The sequence below is a fragment of the Xiphophorus couchianus genome, chromosome 20 (genome assembly GCF_001444195.1).
Source record: "Xiphophorus couchianus chromosome 20, X_couchianus-1.0, whole genome shotgun sequence".
NCBI classification, from domain to species: domain Eukaryota; kingdom Metazoa; phylum Chordata; class Actinopteri; order Cyprinodontiformes; family Poeciliidae; genus Xiphophorus; species Xiphophorus couchianus.
The window spans coordinates 18474484-18483790 of NC_040247.1; positions in this window are offsets into that span (position 1 = coordinate 18474484).

A 9307-nucleotide genomic window follows, 5' to 3' on the forward strand; every position below is an offset into this window, starting at 1 on the left:
GTTGAATTTATTCATTCTTCAACGCTTTCATGCTCATTTTATTTTAATCTCTCTTTTTATCCTACTTGTTTTCAATCACAGAGAAATCCCTGACATGATATGGAAATATTGCTGTTTAACTATCGTGGCCTCATATTTTACCATTTCCTAATTTTTGTTCAGTGTGCTTGTAATGAAAAACATGGTTCTTGTCTCCAACTCCTCAGCTTGTTCTCTGCATGCTGCTGTCCCATTCATCCCCCAAAAAACATTTTTTCTTTCATTTTTATGTTCCAGATGCATCCTATTTTGCTTTCTTTTGTCCTTGAGCTCTGTCACTTACAAAATCCTCAGCTGCTTCAGTCTCTTCTGCTTCTAGAGCATCCTTATCTCCCCCCTCTCTTCACCATAGCTACACCTAGTCCCCCCCAGTTCTTACATTTGTAGCAGACGTTTTTATACCACATCTACTTTAATCATCCTAATATGATTCACATGTAATTTCCATCACCTTCCTGCTGCCACACAAAATTGCATTAAAATGCAGGAAGTATACTTTTCAGTCAAGATTATGGCCTACCAAACAGCAACATTCATTCATTCATTCATTCATTCATTCACTCTGAAATCATTTCCAAAACAATAAAACAATAACGAACCAGTATTGGGTACAAATGTCAGTTAATAACACATAATGCCAACTTTAATTGAAAGATTGTCAATTGCAATTTCCCCCAGCATAAAATTAATATTTAAAAATTGTAGCAATAATGTGAATAGATAGCTGTTAATTTGACTTTTTTCACCTGTAGTAGCTTCTTATATGGATATATTATCCCTCTCATGCATGAATTATGATCCTTTCTGTCAGAATTTTTTTTCCATTTTTTAAAATTCTTTTCTTAAGGCATAAAAAAGGTAGGAAATTTTTTTTGTAAAAATAATTTTTTTTTTTTTTTTTTTTTTTATGTGATTAATTGTAATTTTGTCCAAATACACAGTTATTTGAAAAATACATCAGTAGTATTGTTCCTTAGGGGTTATCTGATGTCACAATATTTTTTTTACTTGCAAGAGTCGTCTACAGTAGAAGGAGGGACCGGGTCGGTTCTCATGCTTTTTTGTCTGTCGGCCATATTGTATTTAACAAAAATAATTTCTTGCATTTGCAGCTGATGGCCAGTAGTTGATGGTATATTTTATGATGCATTAGTCTCCACTTCAGTGGTCTGTGTGCATTTATAACATAAAAATCCACAGGAAGCACAAGAAAATGGCTTTTAGATAGCTGTCCACTGTAGTGACCACTATGCATGAAAGTGCATTTCATTTTCCCGGTGTTCGGTTAAATTTGTGATGAAATGGCGCTGAATGGCCAATAGGTGGCAGCCAATCGAGTAATAAACCAGAAGTCAAGGAATTAACTAAAGCAACAACATCTCATCACATGCAGAATTATTCACACTCCGGGCAAATTTACAAACAGTTTGCTTCTGATTTGAGATTGGACCGGCATCTCTCAAAATATGATAAGACAATGTAAAGGGCACAGCAGTTTTAACAAAATTCTTAGTTTTCATTTAAATTTCAAAAAGAAAAGGCATGTCTGAAATACTTTATAGCTATTGCAGTGATTAATATACAAATATTTAATTGGTCTCACACCAATCAAGCTTTTCTCTTGATTAGTGACCAGTGTTGTGGATGTTTTCATTGTTTTGGTGATTCATCTTAGAGTTAGAAGGCCTCTGTATCATCACCCTAATCGGTATCTCCCTCTGCAGATCTCTTCCACTCCAAATTATTATTATTCCAATCAGAAGAAACATGTTGGTCAAATGAAAAGGTTGCATTAATCTGCTATGGGTGTAAATACTTTTGGTCTCAACTGTGAGAAAACAGCTTTTAATCTTCAACTATCACTGTTCTTGATGGCTGGAAGAGATTAATTATTTCAACATTAACTAAAAGAAAATCCAGTGCTTTTAGTTAGATTTGATACAAGTCATCGGTCAGCTACTTTGGGGTATTTAAATTTTGCTTTTTCAAATTGTAAAATTTTGAATTGTCCCCTTTTTTTTAATGATCTACGTGTAACAGACTCCATCGATTCATTCTGCAGATTATCATTTCCAAAACTGGAGCCTTGATTAGCTGAATAAAAAAAAAAAAATCAAGAAGGAAAAAAAATGTAGCTGGTGGAGGAGATGAAGAGCGGCACATGTGAAAAGACTGAGGAGCACAAAGCTGGAGTACGTGTAGGCAGGTGAAGACATTAAAAAAGAAAGAAGGAGAGTGGTTGTTCTCAGGGTTTGCCGTCAATTTCAGTGTTTTTGTAGCTTTCAGGCCTCGTTAGTGATGAAAGATGTATTGATAGTGACAACTCCCCGCTTCCTCCTCCTCTCCTTCCACCTCCTTCTACATGGTCTCTTTCTTATTCTCTCCCTCTGCCTGATTGTACATTTAGAGCTAAATTAATTAATCCTCAGAGTGGACATTGTTCCATGTTGTCCTCTTGGTAGCCCTGCAGTATCTTTCATCTCTCTCCACACCGCTGATAAAAAGCGCTTTGCAAATATATACACACCCCTTGAACTTTTCAATTCATTTCTGCAAATTAAAACCTCAAGACTCAAATTATTTAACTGAGACTTTATATTATAGACCAATATAACGTCATATTGGTGAAGTGGATGGAAAAGGATACAAGGTCTTAAATTTTATTTGCATATAAAATGTATAAAAGAGTGCATCTGTATTAGACATTAGCTTTTTCAATCACATTCCACAGTGAAAATAAGTTTTCCAAGCTTCCTGTGGAATATCAACAGAATTTAAGTCTAGACTTTGACTGGGCCATTCTAACATGTGGACATGTTTTGATCTAAACCAGAGGTCTCCAATGTTTGCAATCAGAAGAGCCAATTTTGCCCTCATTCTTTATGAACAAGAGCTTACAATCAAAAATTTGTAAGCACTTTTAGGTCTTACAAGATCAATCCTTTATATCATCAATCAATACTGTTTTAAAATAAGATGTTTTATCCTGTAAATAAAATTCCTAAAGTTCCTGCTAAAGAAAAGCATCCTGATTGCGTAATGGTACTATCATCATGTTTCTGCATCTCACGGGAATGGTGCGTTCAGGGCAGACGAAGGTTTCCACCTCTCATCGTTTTGTTGGGTCACAAGAAAGTTTAATTTTGGTCTCACCTGATCAGAGCATCTTCTGCATGTTTGCTGTCCTCTACATGAAAAAGTGTAAATTGTGACAAGAAATCTTTCGTTCAGCAACAATTTTCTTCTTGCCACTCCTCCATAAATTGGTAAAACCAATAGTAATCTTTTCATCAGCTTCTCCCACTTGAGCAGTGAATTTCTACAGCTCCTCCAGAGTAACTATGTGACTATCGGATGCTATTTTAATCAATGCTGTCCTTACATTTAGTTTTATACTTCACTCAACCCAGAGCAGGAGTTAGAACAAACTTAAAAGAAGAATCTCCTATTAGTTTATCTGGAGAAAAACTAATATACTCATATCTTAAATCAACATTTAACATTAAACTTTAAAAATGGATCAAGACCTGGACAAACTCCTGTTAGTTTACAAATCTAGAACAAATTTAGAAAGTACCATCTAGTTTTATAGAATCAAACATGGAGAACTAACATCTATTTTCGTCAGAACAAGAATCCAGAGAAACCCCTACTAGTTTATAAATTAAGGATTATTTATTCTTATTCTTATTAAACATAGGGAACCAATATGTATTTTTATTCTTTTAACTTTTTGTCTTTCATTTGGTTCGCTGTTTTGTTTGTATTTTCTTCTAACTCATGTAAATCACTTTCAAATGCCGTGTTGCTAAAAATGTGCTATATAAATAAAATTACCTTACCTTACCTTACCTTACCTTACCTTACCTTACCTTACCTTACCACCAATCATCAATGTTCTCAAACAAACCTAGACAGAATATTAGCATTTATACTTGGATTAAATTACACAATGGTGAACTCTAATTAAATCACTTCAAACCGTAAATGGTTGCACTGGATTTTATTAAGACTTCCCTCTAAATGCCTAGATTTAGAGTATGAAGCTGTAGAGTTTATGTTAAGAGTTGCACTAAATTAATAAAACAAGAAACATCACCAGTTTTGTTATGTTGGTCTATCACATCCACAATTCAAATCAAACCACCAATCAAGGCGGTAACATCAGAGGATGTGAGAAAGTTCAAAAGGTATGAAGGCTTTTTTAAACTGCAGCACATCTTACATGGAACAACTGCTCTGCCTCTGATTTTAGTGTTAGTCATTTACACACAAAAAGAGGCCAGTAAAACCATTTAGCCACTCAGTGTTAGTATACATGTACGCTCTGTCAGTTCTGCTCCTTATTTATTCATCTTTCAACTTTACTGAGCTAGAGAGTGTAGCAGATATTGAATATGGATCAATAGATCACTCCCTAGGATGCATACTGTCAGCCTACTGAGCCCTCAGGCAGATGCCAAGCCTCTGGTCACATTTGCATTTGGAGATAGAAAATACGTAACTACTGCTTGTCAGATGGAGGGAAACTATGTGGTCCTTGCTTTATTTTTTATTTATTTTACAAAACTGGCAAATAAAACATATAAAAGCTGGAGGACTTTCTGTGTTCATGAATATGACATCTCTGCTGTAGACCCTCTGCTTTGAGGGCGCCTGGGTTTGTTTGTGCCTCTTCATGCGCGCTCACATACACACATACTATGCATGTGGCTTCGGCACAATGGTTAAACACTAAGAGGTTCCCTGCATTCAAATTATAATTGCTCAGAAGGAAGGACAATTTAGAGAGAATGAGTTTTTTAGGGCCTCATGAAATATTAAGTAAGCGGATGAATGTATAAGCTGTGAAGAGATAATGTCTGGCTCAGCTTCCATCATCTTCCTGTCTGCTCTTTGTTTTGAGTTTAATCAAGTTTACAGGATGAACATGCTGAGTATGCTTTACACACTCTGAATTTTTAGATGAAATATATTTCTAAATCTTTGCTTATTAATCCAGTTACAAGTTATATATTTTATTTTGCCCTTCACTCTGGTATCCATCCTCCAGCTCTCTGACCTTCAGGTCTCTGAGCTGCAGAAATATGATTATTACAGGAGGATTCAGGATGGTGAGCTGCGAGGACCAAAGTAACAAGATAGATCCCAGGTTAAACAAGGCTGCTGCAGTTAACCCATACTGACTCTAAGTCTGTTTTAACTGGGCAAAAACCAAACATCAGCAGGAATTTGGAAAAATACACAATTCCTTCATTGGGTTCCATGTGTTTATAAAGCACTGCTGCTGTAAAGTCCTGAAAGGTTTTATAAATTCATACATAGTATGAAAGTGTACATAAAAGATGTTTTCACAACTTTTATTCCTCCATTAATTATCTAGATAAAGTTCTCAGAAATAAAGGGATTTTTAAACTCGTTTAATTTTAGATGACTCGCACATTGATTGATTTGATTGTTGGATTAATGCGCACTTATTTAAAAATCAAGTAGAATCATTTCATTACATTTGTCTTCAGCTAATTAGTTCATGGAATCCAATACATTACACTGACTAAATGCACAAGGAGGAATTTCCATTTTGCACACCAAGACATATATCACAAACATTGTAAATAAAAGGACGTAGCAGATTTTTCTTTTTAAAATATTCACAGAACATCTGGGCAGAACACATGCTATATTTTGTCATGAAAATGTCTAGCTTGGGCAAAAAAATAATTGGACAGCTATGTGAGTTTGTTTTTTGTTCCACATTGTAATGTCTGCAAATTTAAAATTGTTTTTCTATTTCAACTAATCAGTCATGGAATCAATAAATTTCTGTTGTTGTTTTTTTTTCATAAAGTCTAAGAAGAATCAATAAGTCCTTAACTTTTCAGGATAAGGACTTAGGTTGAGTTAAGTTGAACTTTTTATTGTTTTGGAGCCATTAAGTAACAAATCTTTTTATTTAACTTAATTTCTAGCTACCATGTTATAGTTTTCAAACTAAAATACTGAGTTAGTCAACAGTGGTGCTGTTATATGCGCAGTCTGACTCACAGCCTTAAATGTTTGTTTTGACTCAGTCCAGCTTAGCTAGCTCAAAATGAGTACTCCACGATAGCTGTGCTTCCACATTATTGCACAATTTGACATTTCGAATTAAAAAATTGCTTAATGGAAACAGCAATTTTGTAAAAAACAAAAAAAACGATTTTTTTCAATTAAATGTTTTGTTGTTTGGTTGAGGTGTTTTTTTTGGCCAAATCAAAATTTATTTTGCAAAACTGCAATGGAAACACTTTTCCACATCACAGAAGTCAGATGATCAACAGCTGGATGTTTCCACGAAGAAGAACACAACATGAAGCAGTTGTATAATGATGATGCGGTGTGTCAAATGCGTCATCGTCTTGACACATTTGACTTTACTTGCGTTTCTTATTTAATGGAAACACTATAATAGTGAAATTGTGTTTTTTCAACATTAGCAGAATACAGACAAGGTTTTGTGCACGTTCGTAATGGTAAAGCAGCTTATGTCGTCTTCATATTTCATAATTTTTGTTTTCTTTTCTGCACTGACGCCATAAAGGTTGCAGTTTGGCTGGAGTCAGATCATCCCTATAAATTGGTTTCTTCCCAAACTGAGATTCCCTGGCAATTTAGTCAATATAAATATTTTTTTAGTATGATTTAAAGAAAAAGATTGGTACAAATTTGTATGAGTTACATTTATTCATTTATTAGTTTACCTTCATAGTGTGCCAGCTTTACCTCCTTTACTCACTCATCGTCTGACCGTCAGTTTCTCAATACATGACAGGACCATAATAAAACCCTTTTGAAATTTATAACTAATAGTAAGAAAAGGTTTTAGTTTTTTTTGTTTTTGGTGTGGTACTCCTAATAATTAATGCACTTTTAATAATGTCTAAATTGTGGTTATTTCAGTAAACCAAACGGTAAGCAGTAAGCTCTCAAAGTTCGAGTTTACTGCTAAAACTGTGATACCAGATCACGAGAAGAGGATTAAATGTTCAGTATGGGGAATGCAGCAGTGAGCGTTCCTGATAAGTGTTGGGTAAAATGTGTGTACGTGCATGAACCGCGCTCCTCTGGGACATGTACCTCTGTCTGCGTGCAGATCTGATTATGGTCCTTGATTGCGAGTGACAGTGTGCAGATTGAGTTGCACAGCCTCTCTAATTCTCTCTATTAATGAGTTGAGCTCCACACTGCTACCCCGGACCCCATCTATTAATCACAATTTGTCATCTGTCTTGCGCTCTCCACCCTCACCGTCTTGCCCTCCTCTCCTCCTCGTCCGTTTCTCCTCCTCCAGTACAAACACACCCCTCTTCTTCCTGGCCCATTCTCCCATCTTCTTAATAAATGTCTCCTCTTCATTCCAACCTCTCTTACCTGCTTTAAAACTAGTTTGTTTGGTTTTTTTCCTCCAGAATTTCCACTTTTTCATTTGTATAGATTCCCTTTCCAGCCCTTTCTGACTCGAGGTTTTACTCTTCTTTCTTCCCTCCCACATCTGTGTCCTTCCACAGTATGGCCAAGCATACAGAGTGGCTTTCCTCCCTGAAATCCACATCTTAATTCTGCCAGCACACCAAGGTTAAATAAGCCCTCTTACATGGGTAAATAATGATTTATAACTTCAATTAATAACCGTATGTGTTGTTTTCTCGTTACATTATTAAAAGCCATATGGCAGTTTATTTAAGATATTTCCTCTGCTCCCATTTTTTCTTTTAAAAAAATAGTGTATTAATTCATAAAGTAAGTACCCATTTTGTCAAAAATATTTGTAAAATATAGCTACTTCAAATCACTTTCACTGAAATACAGTTGCAGAATGATTACACTGAGATGATTGACACTTTGTCCGGACAGAAATAAGAGAAAATTAGCATTATGAGGATAAAACACTGCAGTGCTGCATCAAATGTTTCCGGTGAATCCCTACTGAGCCACCATGTCAGAAATTCTTCACCCCACACTGAGCATTAATTAAAGCTCTAGTCTGTCCCAGAACCTGCTGTTCCCATCAGGAAATCTGTTTTCTGGATCTCTCCAACATGGCAAAGGCAGAGCATGATCACACAAGATAAATGGCAAACACACACACACACACACACACGCACACGCCGAAAGACACAGGCCTGAATAATGCTTGAGCTCTATATTAGCATGACAGTCTGGATAAACTATATTATGCAGAGAGCATAAAAACTGCACAACTGAGTTTGAATTTTGGTCTTGTGTGTAGGCCTGTCACAATAAACAATAAATCAATTAATCGCATGATAAATTGAAAGAAACTCAATCATTTTCTGTTGCTTGATTGATTGTTTTTCTCTTTTCTTTCTCTTTTTACCAAAAACTGAGTGATAAAAGTTTTCAGTCTGGTGCTTTGGTCTCAACTATACCTTTTCTTGAAAGATCATTTTGTTTACATAGACTCCATAATTCATTTTATTTGTCGTTTCTATTATTTTCTTAATTCCAGTGTTTAAATGTTCATTAGAAACTTTATTGATCCTTGAGAATGTGTTCTTGCATTACTATGCCATTATTACTACTATAGAAATGTTGCAATAAGTTCTGGGACAATTTATCGTCCAAGCAAAATTTGTTATCGTGACAGGCCTACTTGTGTGATTGACTTGGTGTCCCTTTCCAGTGTGTTCGTCTTTTTACTCGTTTAAAATGTGCTACTTGTGCAATGTTGTGTTTGGTTTGTACTTGGCTTTGTTCTTGCTCATCTTTATTAAGATAATGATGCATCAATTTAAAACCTTTATCAGCATCCAACATGTTGGCTTTTTAACGTTTGCCCATTCTGCATTGCAAAAGATCTCCAGATTCAATCAATGATGAGGAGATTTGTTGTGTCTCGAGGCGACAACTCTAATTTTCTGTCAGATTTAGTACTGGATTGTGTCGTCATCAGGGGTTTCCAACCTGTGGCTCTGGAGCTGTAAGTGGCTCTTTCCAAATTTGCTCTTAAGAACTTTGGCCAAAAGTTATAAAAAACCAGCTAATGTTTTAAATATAGATATGATAACAAATGCAAATTTAAACACTTTTTCAGTTTTTTCAATGAAATAATTGCTTTGTATTTGAATTTTCACAAAAGAATGAAGGATACATGTGATGGTTTATTTACAGGTAAGAAATAAAAGTAGGTCAGACAATAATGACACTGGTGACATGCCCTGTTTCAGCCTTTGTCCTGTTTTATGTTCTTTTGTATTGGTGGCTTGAT